This window comes from Manacus vitellinus, unplaced genomic scaffold (assembly GCF_001715985.3).
Source record: "Manacus vitellinus isolate BGI_N305 unplaced genomic scaffold, ASM171598v3 scaffold_78_pilon, whole genome shotgun sequence".
Classification (NCBI taxonomy): Eukaryota; Metazoa; Chordata; class Aves; order Passeriformes; family Pipridae; genus Manacus; species Manacus vitellinus.
Genome location: NW_021940807.1, coordinates 1,727,949 through 1,739,134, shown reverse-complemented (window position 1 = coordinate 1,739,134; position 11,186 = coordinate 1,727,949).

Sequence of the window (11,186 nt, the reverse complement as noted above, 5' to 3'; positions counted from 1 at the left end):
TGCAGTTCTTTAGCCTGGTGTGATGCAGGACTAGAGACCAGGAATCCACAGGACTCTGGGCTCCTGGTGAAAGGCCTGGTCAATGATTAACTTGCTTTCTGGAAGCTGCTGACAACAATAAAAGGGAGTCCAACCCCACAACCCCAACACAAAAAGCCCGGGAGTGTTTAATAATTAAAGGCCTCGTGCTTTATCCGGGGGTAATGAGAATTGCCTTGAGGCTTATTCAGTGGCAGGTAATTGAATTAGTTGTGGGGTTGGGAAGGGGGAGGAAGTTAAGTGGAAGGTCTGGGAGACTTCTTGGAGGAGTCACTGTGATGCTGCTTAGTTTGAGTCTTTCTGACCAGGCTGAGTTCTGTCAGACTTTGCTGCTCGCTTCATTTTTCTACTTGATCCCCTGTGCTGGAGGACTGGGTGTAATTCCCTCCTGGAGAATCATGGAATGATTGGGGTTTAAGGTCCTCTAGTTCCAATCCATTGCCATGGGTAGGGGCACCTTCCACTAGCCCAAGTTGCTCCAACCTGGCCTTGGACACTTCCAGGGATGGGGCAGCCACAGCCTCTCTGGGTAACCTGTGCCAGGGCCTCCCCACCCTTGTAGGGAAGAATTTCTTCCCAATATCCCATCTAACCCTACTCTCTTCCAATCCAAAGCCATTTCCCCTTGTCTTGTCACTCTGTCTGTGTAATAAGTCCCTCTCCAGCTCTCTTATGGATGTTCCCTCCCAGGGATGCTCCATTCCATTCCCTTCACTTCAGGAGATGCTGACAGTGTCTTTATTTCTAATAAATGTTAATAATTAAACACTCCTTAAGGTCTTCTTTTTGATGGAAAATCCTCATCAGAAGGCACTGCTGAGCTAAGATCCCGTGGAGGGGACTGAGTAGCCAGAGGAGGTACTGAACCACTGAGCATCACTGGTGTTCCCACTGCAGGAGGGAATTCCTGGTGCAGAGCTGATCAGAGCTGCACAGGGCTGGTGGGACCTGCAAATCTTGGCTCAGGAGAGCTGAAGACTGGACTTAACCTGCCCTGTCTCTGTTGCATCCCTGTGCATCGATGCCTTCTAGGAGGGGCTTCAGTTGGAAGGGGATTTTGAAGATTTTGGAGATGTTACATTGAAATATCCCCACTGGGGTGACAGCCTTGAACACGGGTTTGGGTCACCAGAGGTGGAAGGACTTCTGCTGCCAGAAGCTCCAAATCTCTGCTCCAGTCACACAGAGTGATGTGGCACCTTCAAGGCTTGGGCTGGATCAACTCTCATCTGAATTTTTGCTGTCTGAGGTGTTGGATAAGAGGATTCAGTGCATTAAAACTGTTTTGATCTGCTCTCTCCCCCTTTCCAACCGTGTGGTTCCAGCTGGCTCTTGGGTGGGCACGGCGCTTGCTGAATTCGTGCCACAACCTTTTGTTAGACACAAACTTCACCCCAAGTGCCCAAACTATCCAGGTAGCAACCTGCCAGCTTCCCTGAGGGCGTGTTGAAGCAATCCAAGGAGTCTCCCACACCTGGCTTTCCAGACTGCAAACAGGCTGAGCCTCTGGCTCCCCTCCACGCTGAAGCAGCCCTTGCTGTCTGCAGCCAAAAAAAGCTCTCTGGTGGCTTGTAGTGTGTTAATACAATTGGTTTCTCAATCTGAGGAGAAGCCCTCGAGCAGAGGGGGCCTGTTGTTTGCACCCTTAAATATCCATGAGGGGGCTGCTGCTCCTCCTGCAGAGCGTGGCTGCAGGTCCTGGTCCAACCCAGGACTGGTGGGATACATTTTCCTGACTTACTGGCCCCAGAGCTCAGGAGCCAGCTCAGGTCAAGTTGAATAGGGGCTAGACATTATGTTGATGCTGGGTGGAAAGGGTTAACCCTTTTAGAAGCCGGGGTTTTGACATCTAATTACAAATTTTCCCTCTTCTCCCGTTTTTAACTGGGCTTTTTAAGGTTCCCTCAGACCGTGGCTGTAAGTGCTAATGAGTCTTATCTCTTGAGATACTGTCAGAAAATACACTTATGAAGTTTATCAGCTCAGCAAGCTTTACATTTTATTGTAATGCATGTTTGCACTGCTCTGAGTGGAACAGGGAGTATTTTGACTGCATGGATAAACACAGCAGTTACAAGATTTGCTGTAGCTGATAGAAAAAAAAATCTGACTTTCTTCCCTCTCAGCTGTTGCAGGGAGCTCTTGTTCCAAATGGATCCAGCAGCCCCTGCCCCTGCTCTGGTAGTTCTACCAGTCTGCTCGTGACCTTAAATCATTCTTCTCTGAGGTGTGGGGAGTGTTTTGTTAATTCAGGTTGCTGAAGGGTTTCTTTTGGGGGAAGGGGAAACGACAGGTTAAAAAAACTTGAACTCTTTCTTGGGGAAAAGAACACGGAGGAAAACAGCTCTTCTGTGCATGCCCTGCAGAACATGCAAACTCAACAGCATGTGACAGCCCTGCTGAGTCTGTGCTGGCCTGGGAGGGGGCAGTTCCTGCTGGTGGGATATTGGGGCTCTTATGGGAGCTGACGTGGATTTTATGAGCAGATTTGGCCTGGCTGATTAAAACAGCATTAATTGGGCTGCCAGGTGCTCGTGGAGTTCGGGGCAAAACTCGCTCTGACTCCTCCTGAGTTTGCTGTGCACTGGAGGGGTGAGCTTCCCAACGGGAGCAGAAGTTTCCTTTCCTGGAAAAACTGCTCGGAGTCTTCCCAGAGCCTGAAGTAGCAGAACTGGCCACTGACTGTGTGGAGCAGGAGGTGGCTCCTTGTGCTGGGGAGCGAGGTGTCATTTCCCCTAAATGTGAATGAAGCCCTGGGAGGCCCATATAATGTGTGAGCTTAGCTTAAAACCCTGTCAGATGGTCCTGTCTGGCTGAGGAACGGGGCAGAAGTTTAACCAGAACTTTGGTCTGCTGTTGAAAATCTCTGAAACCACGTGGTAGAGCAGCCTCCCAAATCAAGTGAGGTCAAGCAACTGTTGTTTTCAAGGCCAGGGGCTTCTGGAAGAGTTCAGCTGATGAGCAAAAGTGTTAGAGTTCCATCTACTTTTAGTCTACTTATTTTTTTTTCCTTCCATTGTTAATAATGGAAAATTAAAGAGTTTATTTTGAAGTACACGAGGGTGGGTCTGGAGGCTGACCCCATGGGTCGTGTGTGATGTGCAGGTAGGTGAGACAGAAAGCAAAGATGAATTGTTTTGATACACAGAGCCCACAGCTCAACGCTGGGCTTTCTGCTTCTGGAACTTGAACAGCCCTGGGGAGAGCTGAGAGCCCCTTGTAGTGCTTAAAGGGGCTCCAGGAGAGCTGGAGAGGGATTGGGGACAAGGGATGGAGGGACAGGACAAGAGGGAATGGCTTTAAGCTGACAGGGGGCAGGGTTAGATGGGATATTGGGAAGGAATTCCTGACTGTGAGGATGATGAGGCCCTGGCACAGGTTGCCCACAGAAGCTGTGGCTGCCCCTGGATCCCTGGAAGTGTCCAGGGCCAGGTTGGAACAACCTGGGCTAGTGGGAGGTGTCCCTGCCCATGGTAGGGGATGGACTGGATGACCTTTAAAGCCCCTTCCAACCCAAACCATTCTGGGATTCTCCTTACAGGGAACTGGTCTTGGCTCTGCTCCAAACCCACCAGTGGTGCCACCCGAGCATCTCCTTGGGGGGGCTCACCCGTATCTTTGAGAAAACCTGTTCTAACTCCCAGTCAGAGCAAGTTACTACCCTTTAAATTCCACCTCCACCAAGTGTTCCCTGGTGCCATCCATCAGCAGGAGGTGACAGGTCCCCAGCCCTGCCCGTGGGAGGGAGCCCTGTGTTGCTGCAGGGTGTGTGGGAGGCCACTGGTGCTCGCTGACCCCCCTGGCTGCAGGATCCCCACAGGGCTGCCCATCTGCTGAGCTCTGGCCTGCACAGCCTGGCACGTTCCTCTCTGGGCTTTTTGGGAAGGCTGCAAAGATCCCAGACTCGATCCCTGAAGAGAAACAGCCCCCGGAGGGCATACTCCGCTTGCCCCACTCCCTTTTGCCACAGCTAATCCAGGATAAACCTCACGCCTGCTCAGCTGGGTTCATTGCTTGTTTTTTGGTTTTTTTTTTTTTTTTTTTGACTGTTACAGTGAGCTCAGGCCTTTAAATATCCTCATTTGAATGTCAATCTCCCAAGATTGATTATTTTTTATTTGAAAGATCGGCCATCTGATGCTTGGTATCGCCACAAAAACAAAGCCAGGCGGCCCTGGGGGGTGTAACTGTGCTTTTTGTTGAGATGGTAGCTGGAGATTGGGGGTGAAGGTGCTGCTTTCTGGTCCAGAGGACCCCGTGGGGCTTTGCAGCTCCACTTTAGGGTTGCTGTCAGCACACAGCTTGCTTTCTGGAGCTGCCACAGCAGAATGTTCCATCCTCTGGCTGTTCAGGTGGTTCTCCTCGACTGTGCTGCAGCAGAGCTTGCAGTGGCTTCCTTTTGCAATGCCACGCTTGGAATGGGTGTGGAAAACCACCAGCCCTCAGCTACCAGGGGTCGTGGGTTTGGTGGGAATCTCCCCTCCCTGGCCTTGGCACTGGAGCTCCTCTCTGTGCCTGCAGGAGCTCTGCCAGAGTGTTTCCCGGAGGGATTGCTTCCCCCAAATCTTGCTTTGGCTTCAGTGCCTCCTGATTCCTGTGGAAAACCAGTCAGTCCTGTCTCCTGTGGGTGCAGAGCCCCTTCTAAGGCAGCAGGGGAGTGTGGTTGAGGGCACATCAGACAAAGGATTGCAAAATACTGGGGCAGGCAAAGAAAATGTGCTTCCACTGGAGTTTTAACACAGGAAGGCCGCTGTATTTTGGGGGTTCTCAGCTTATTTACCTCCTACTGCTCTGTAGCCTCAGGCACAAGGATCCCAACCCTCCCAGGCCTGAGGAGGCCTGGATAACTCCTTCAGTGCTCTCAAAGGAGGCTTCTGGGGCACATCACAGCACTCCTGCAGAGATGCCTTTTGTAGGGCTGAGCTTTTTGCACTGACCCAGCTTGGGCTGGCTCAGGGGTGAGATGGGATGTGAATCCATGAGCTGTGACATCAGTGTCTGGGAGCCAAGTTCAGCTCAGGGATGAGGTGTCCAGCTGGGGGTCAGAGCAGCTGGTGGGATTGGGAAACAGCTGTGATTGCACTCGGGATGAGGGTCCACTTAGAGCTGGATGCACTGGTGTTGGCTCCAGGGACCTCTCCCAGTGTGGGCAGTGCCTTCAGGGGACCATTCCCAGCTCGGGGACACAGAGTTCAGCTTACAGCTCTCCCGTGCTGCCCATCTCCTGTGCCAAGAAACCCAATCCTGGAGCCCAAACCCCTCTGGGGACAGTTCACCAGAACTGAGACTTGATTTAAAAGAACTGACTTGTTCGGCTTAATCTTGACAAAATTCTTTTCCAGCTCTAATCCTCTTCCAGTGTAAGGTGAGATCTTGAAATACCTGGCAAACTTAGAGCCCAACTCTCTCTCTCTGCATCCCTGGGCCTCTCTGTAATCAAAGGTGAGGGGGGGAGGGATGTTTTCAGCCCCTGCCAAAGATGAATCTCCTGCTGGGAGCAAGCAGGGAGTGATTTCCCTCTCTGTGGTTAACAAGTTGATCTGACAGGCCAGAGGTGAAACAGCCACTTGAGAGCTGAATTACAGGGTCTGACCAAAGATCCAACACTTCCCTTGGCTCATTAGCACAGCTGTGTTGCATCCCTGGTGACTGTTTCTATCTTCTGGCTTGTCCCATGTTGACTCTGGAAATCCAGAGGCTTAGCATGAGTTTCAGGGGAGGACTGAAGCTGAAGAGCTGCTCTTGGGAGAGCGTGAGCTGGGCTGGAGGCAGCTCTGAGCAGTGCCTGTGGTCAGTGGTACAGGCTGGGATGTCCACAGTGGTTTCTGTAGCTGATGAAAATGTGTTTATAGGCAGAGTCCTGTGTCTCTGCAAGGTGCAGGACACGTGCTGGGCTAGGGAGGCGTTTGGAGGGGAGTGGGACCAGGAATAATCCTGCATTTGTCTGCTGAGCTTGCAGAGGGATCACCAACCCTGCAGCAACAGGTCTCACTGGCTGTAGTGGAGATGCCTTAAAAGTAACTGCAGTTCTGTCCCTGGGGATTTTGTGTTCCCAGTCTTCCCCAGTGCGTGGACTGGATTCATTACAGCTGTCCCAGGCACTGCCCTGTGGGAGGTACCAGGGTAAGGAAGGGCATCCTCCCTCATCCCTGCATCCCTTGAGGCCCTTGTGCTGCTGCAAAGCTCATGGAAAATCTGAGAGCGGGAGCTGGCACTGGGAGGGGGGAGGTGAGCTCGACAGCTTGGCCTTGTCTGACTCACTGGGACAAAAATCCCTCAGTTTGGGCCTGCACCGGGCTGGATGACCCTGTTGCCTGATGCCACTGGGTGTATTTTTCAGCTGGCTGGGGTTGGGTGCTCTCCCTGTCAGCAGTGGGGCACCTCGTGGAGGGGGGGAAGGTGATCCCATCTGCTTCCAGAGGCTGAAGGCTCCAGCAGGGAGTGAGGGATGGGGCTGGTGAGCTGCTCTCAGGGATGTTCTGCTGCAGCTGCTGTGGGACAGATGAGCAGCACAGGGGCAGTTGGGTGGCCTTGTCCCAACTGATGCTCCTGCCTGCATGTGTGGGGCTGTTCACTCTGCTACCAGAGCTCTTGGGAGGGCTCCTCTCCAGTGCTTTGGATTGAAGTGGCTCTAAAGCTGGAGTCTGCTCTGTCTGGGTGTGTTCAGAGGCCTGGGGTGAGTTTTACCCAAGGGGAGTGCAGAGGTTGCTCAGGATTTGCAAAGCTTTGGGCACCTCAGGGTGATTCAGCTGTAAATCAGGGCTGTTTTCACAGTGAACAGGCTGTGAGCTGAGTCAGGGACTTGGTGTACATCCTTGGGGTTCCTCTCAGGGCCCCAGAGGGCTGTTGGACTGTGGATCACATCTGAAAGTGCTTTCAGTAGGTGCCTGATGAGGCAGAACTCTCTGGGTTGGAGTTCCTGCTCCTGTTGCAGCAATAAAAGGGGTTCAGAGACAAAAGTATGGGGGTCCTCCTGATGGCTTAGCGAGCTCTGAAGTGTTTATAAGCAGGAGACACCAAGCTTCAGGCTGCAAGGCCTGCCTGCAAAACAAGATGGGCAGTGGAGGCTTCATTTTAGGGGTGCAGCGTTGCACCTGCTCTCCTTTTGCAGGGCCGTGCTGGGGGATGTGTGGCTGGATTTCCAGGGCAGCTGCTGCCCTTCCTTAAAGCACCAGCCACACATTTCTCTCGCTACTGTCAGCTGCCCCAGAGCCTCTGTTTGTGTATCTAAAACCTGAAGGCTGGAGAAGGGAAGAAACCCGACCAGTGCAATGGAAACCTTCAATTCCCCGCGGTCCCGGGAGGAGAAGAGTAGCTTCGGGCCGGAGCTGGGAATGAACTTCATTTGTACACTGCCTCGCCTCTCCAGGAGGAGCAGCAGCCAGGAAAAATATCAACAGTTCCATTAAAAAGTCTGCTGGTTTGCTAAAGTAGTGGAACAAACATACCTGTAGGTAAAACGGCCCTGAACCGCACAGGAAACATTAACTGGGGCGAACACACGCAGCCCCCGCGCTCCCCGTGCCCTGTGGATCTCCCAGAGAAAAAACACTGCGTCCATGGCAATGTGGACATCAAACAGCAGCTGGGGGGATTATTCTTAGCTTGGGGAAGAACTGGCTTGGATCGAACAGGGGCTCTCGGTGCTTTCCTAGAAAGGCAAAACCTGTGCTCAGCCTGCTCGCTGCTGCTGCCTGGTGTGTGTGGAGTAAAAACTGGGGCAGGATGTGGTTTGGGGTGGGTTTTAGCCCTCTTTTTGATTTCTGTTGCCCCTCTTTAGCTTCCCCATTCCCTGGTTCCGTGGGAATTGTGAACTGCTTTTGCTCTGACCAGTTGAAAAGCTGCGGTGGAAAGCGGCGGGAAGCAATTTGGGAGTGGGGTGGGTGTGATGGCACTAAATGGGGATAACAACCACCCCCAGCACTGGTTCGTGGTGGAGTTGGTCCCTTCAGCCCTCCACTGAGCCCAGACACGTCCTCTGACTCCTTCAGGACAAGGGGAATGGAGAATATTTCATATTTCAGTGAGGGGTGTGAGCCTCGAGCATGGCCTGGGTGAGAGATGCTGCCAGCACTTCTTGGAGCAGTAACCTGGTCCCAGAGCTGCCCATAAAAACCAGCTTCCCCTTGGCCATGCCCGGGGACTATGGTATGTACAGAAAATACATGTGGAAAATGCCTTTGGTTGCAACCAGATGGCACCTGTCAAGCACAGGGAGACATTTCTATTAGTGTTCTTATTTGAGTGTTTTGGATCCCTCCCAGCCTCTCTCCTTGTCCTCCCAGAGCAGCCCCAGAGGCAGATTGATGTGATTATTGCAGCCTAGAGACAGTCCCTGTGCTCCCAGGCCTCATCTGCACAGCCACTTAGCACAACTAATCTGAACTGACTTTTAAAGTGGATTAGTTCAATTACTCTTAACTAGCCCCGGTGGAAACACTCTCCTCGGGGATTAAAAGGTCCTTAATTCACTTTAACAGACTTGATTTCAATGCAAATCGGGCTAAACTGAATTAAGGGCACTTTAGAGCCTTGTTTGGAGGAGGCACTCCAAAAGTGATGTGGTTTAACCACCCCACTTTGCATTCCTGTGCTCGATTCATTCCACTTAGCATTGCTGGAGTGTCCCCTTACAGATGACTAATATAGGCAGCCTCTCACATAGAAAAGCTGCAAACGTTTTACCTCTGCTAATGTGTGAACCAGCTCCTCTGAAAAGCTTCTGCATCTGCTGATCCAGTGCTTTCAGTTGCCCAACCAGGGTGTTTTAGAGGTTTTTGCTCTCCCTTTTTTTTTTTTTTTCTTTTTCACTCTTATTTTCTTTCCCCGATCTTGCTTTTTTTCCTGTAATTCCCCAAACCGAGCTCTTTTGCTTTTTCACTTAAAAAATGCAGGGCAGTGAGTCACACCCCAGTTTTTCTCTGCTGTGTCCTGAAGGCACTGGATGAACTGGGAATACTTGACCAACAGCACACTCACCCTCTCAGCTCAGTAATTTAACTCTGCAGCTGAGGATGAGCTGTGGTTGTAAAAGCCTTTGGCCTCTTGTTTCCCTGAAGTTTGAGTGAAAAACGGTCATTACATGTGGGGTGCCCCGGGGGCAAACGGGCAGGATAATTCCTGCTTGGGAGGGACTTTGGTGGGATGGGGTTTTCCTCTGCTTTTTAAGAGTCAGATGATGAGTGTGTTGGGGTGAAGAGGAGGATCCTGCCAGTGCCAGGGAAGGTTCCTGAGCAGAGGGAAAAACGATCACAGTACTTTTTTTCCTTCCTACTGACCCTAAACATTTGGACTCTGCTCTCTGAAGGGCAGAGGAGGTAACACTGACCCTCTGCAGATGGTGCTCTCCATCCACTCTCTGTGTCCCTGCAGCCCATTATCTGATTTAATACCATCCTGAGACCCCTGTTTTGCTGCTCTGGGCCCAAATTTAATCCCTGCTGATTGGGGTGGGAATGGCTCTTTGGCACAGCTCTACCACCTTTCTTGGGATGGTGGCTGAGGAAAGGAAGGGTTAAACCCAGTGACTGAAATAAGTGCCAGCATTGCTCTTGGTGCTGCTTCTCCAGCCTGCCAGGGAAGGTTTATTTTACTAATGGCCCTGTGTAACTTCACCCTCCCCTCCTGCTTGGGATATTTCAGCTCCTCTACTTAGTTTAGCATCACTTGAGAAACGGGGGAGCAGTTTGGGTGGTCACAGCAGCAGCTGGCAGCTATATAAGGATTTTTTTGGGGGGGGAGGAGGGACAAAAACCTTTAGTTTCTTTAGGTTGGGTTTTTTTCGTGGTTCTCCTGGAGAATCCCCACAGGCTGTGGAGAAGGGAACAGACACTGCACACAAGCAGGACATGGATGCTGCTGCCCTGGGGTGTGGGGGCTGTGAGACCCCTCTGTGCTGCAGCTCAGGATCCCTCAAAGGACCCACTGTGCAAAGTCTGCATCTCTCTTAGGGCTCTGCCTGAACCATAAGCTGATTAATTCTCATTTTCTCACCACCAAGGAACTCCTCCTTCCCTCTCTTGCAGTTTGTCCATGACTGAAGGACATCACCATTCTGCTCTTCAGTCCCTGGTTGCCTTCAGGCTTGGCCACGGGGTGGGAACAACCAGTGCCAATGTGAACGTTGGCTGATGTGGTCCTGCATTAAATCATCTGGTTTCCCTGGTTAAGTTTCCTGCATCAAATCAATGGTCAGATTTTGGGAGGTTTTTTCTTATTTTTATCATAGAAAGGTTTGAGTTGGAAGGGACCTGAAGCCTATCCAGTTCCACCCCCTGCCATGGGCAGGGACACCTTCCACTATCCCAAGTTGCTCCAACCTGGCCTTGGACACTTTCAGGGATGGGGCAGCCACAGCTTCTCTGGGAAATCCAATTCAGGGCCTCCCCACCCTCTGAGTAAAGAATTTCTTCCTAATATCTGACCTAAATCTCTGTTCTTGCTCAAAGAGTACCCTCAAAAAGAAATACAGTGCATTAAATCCTCAGGTGTTTAGTTTCCTGCCCCAGGAACTCGGTCTCCCCAGGTTTTGGTGGCAGTGCCTGGTGAGTTTAACACCATGAGGTGTTGTTGTTTCCTTCTTTGAGACACGAGGCCGTTAACCTCATCTCTGGTGCTTCTTAAAGACTTTTTGGGGCTATTGCTCTGGGAAGTACTGAAAGTAGTGCCTGTGGAGAACACATCACTTCTGTGTGAGCAGCCAAGTTGTGCCTTCACTCCTGAGAAGACACCAAGGTCTTGTTGAGAGATGTTTCAGGGCCAGGCTGGACGGGCCTTGGAGCAACCTGGGCTAGTGGAAGGTGTCCCTGCCCATGGCAGGGGGTTGGAATGAGATGATCTTTAAGGTTCCTTCCAGCCCAGGCCATTCTGGGATTCTATGACCGTTCTAGGACAGCTTTTTGGAGGCCTCTCTGAGGTCATGCAGTGTAGGAAGCTCGTGTGGGTGACCATCATCCAAAGTGGGAGTCTGACGAGCTGCCTTGGAAGTGGGAATTGCTTTCCCATCCCTTGTGGCTTCCTGGAGAGGTGGCAGGGAGCTCCAGGGCTGCTCTCTAAGTACTCAGAAGTGCTGGAAACCTAAAGGCAAGACCTTCATAGGCTTGAGTTGTATTTGAGGCCCAAATTAAATGATTCTGCTTGAGGTATAA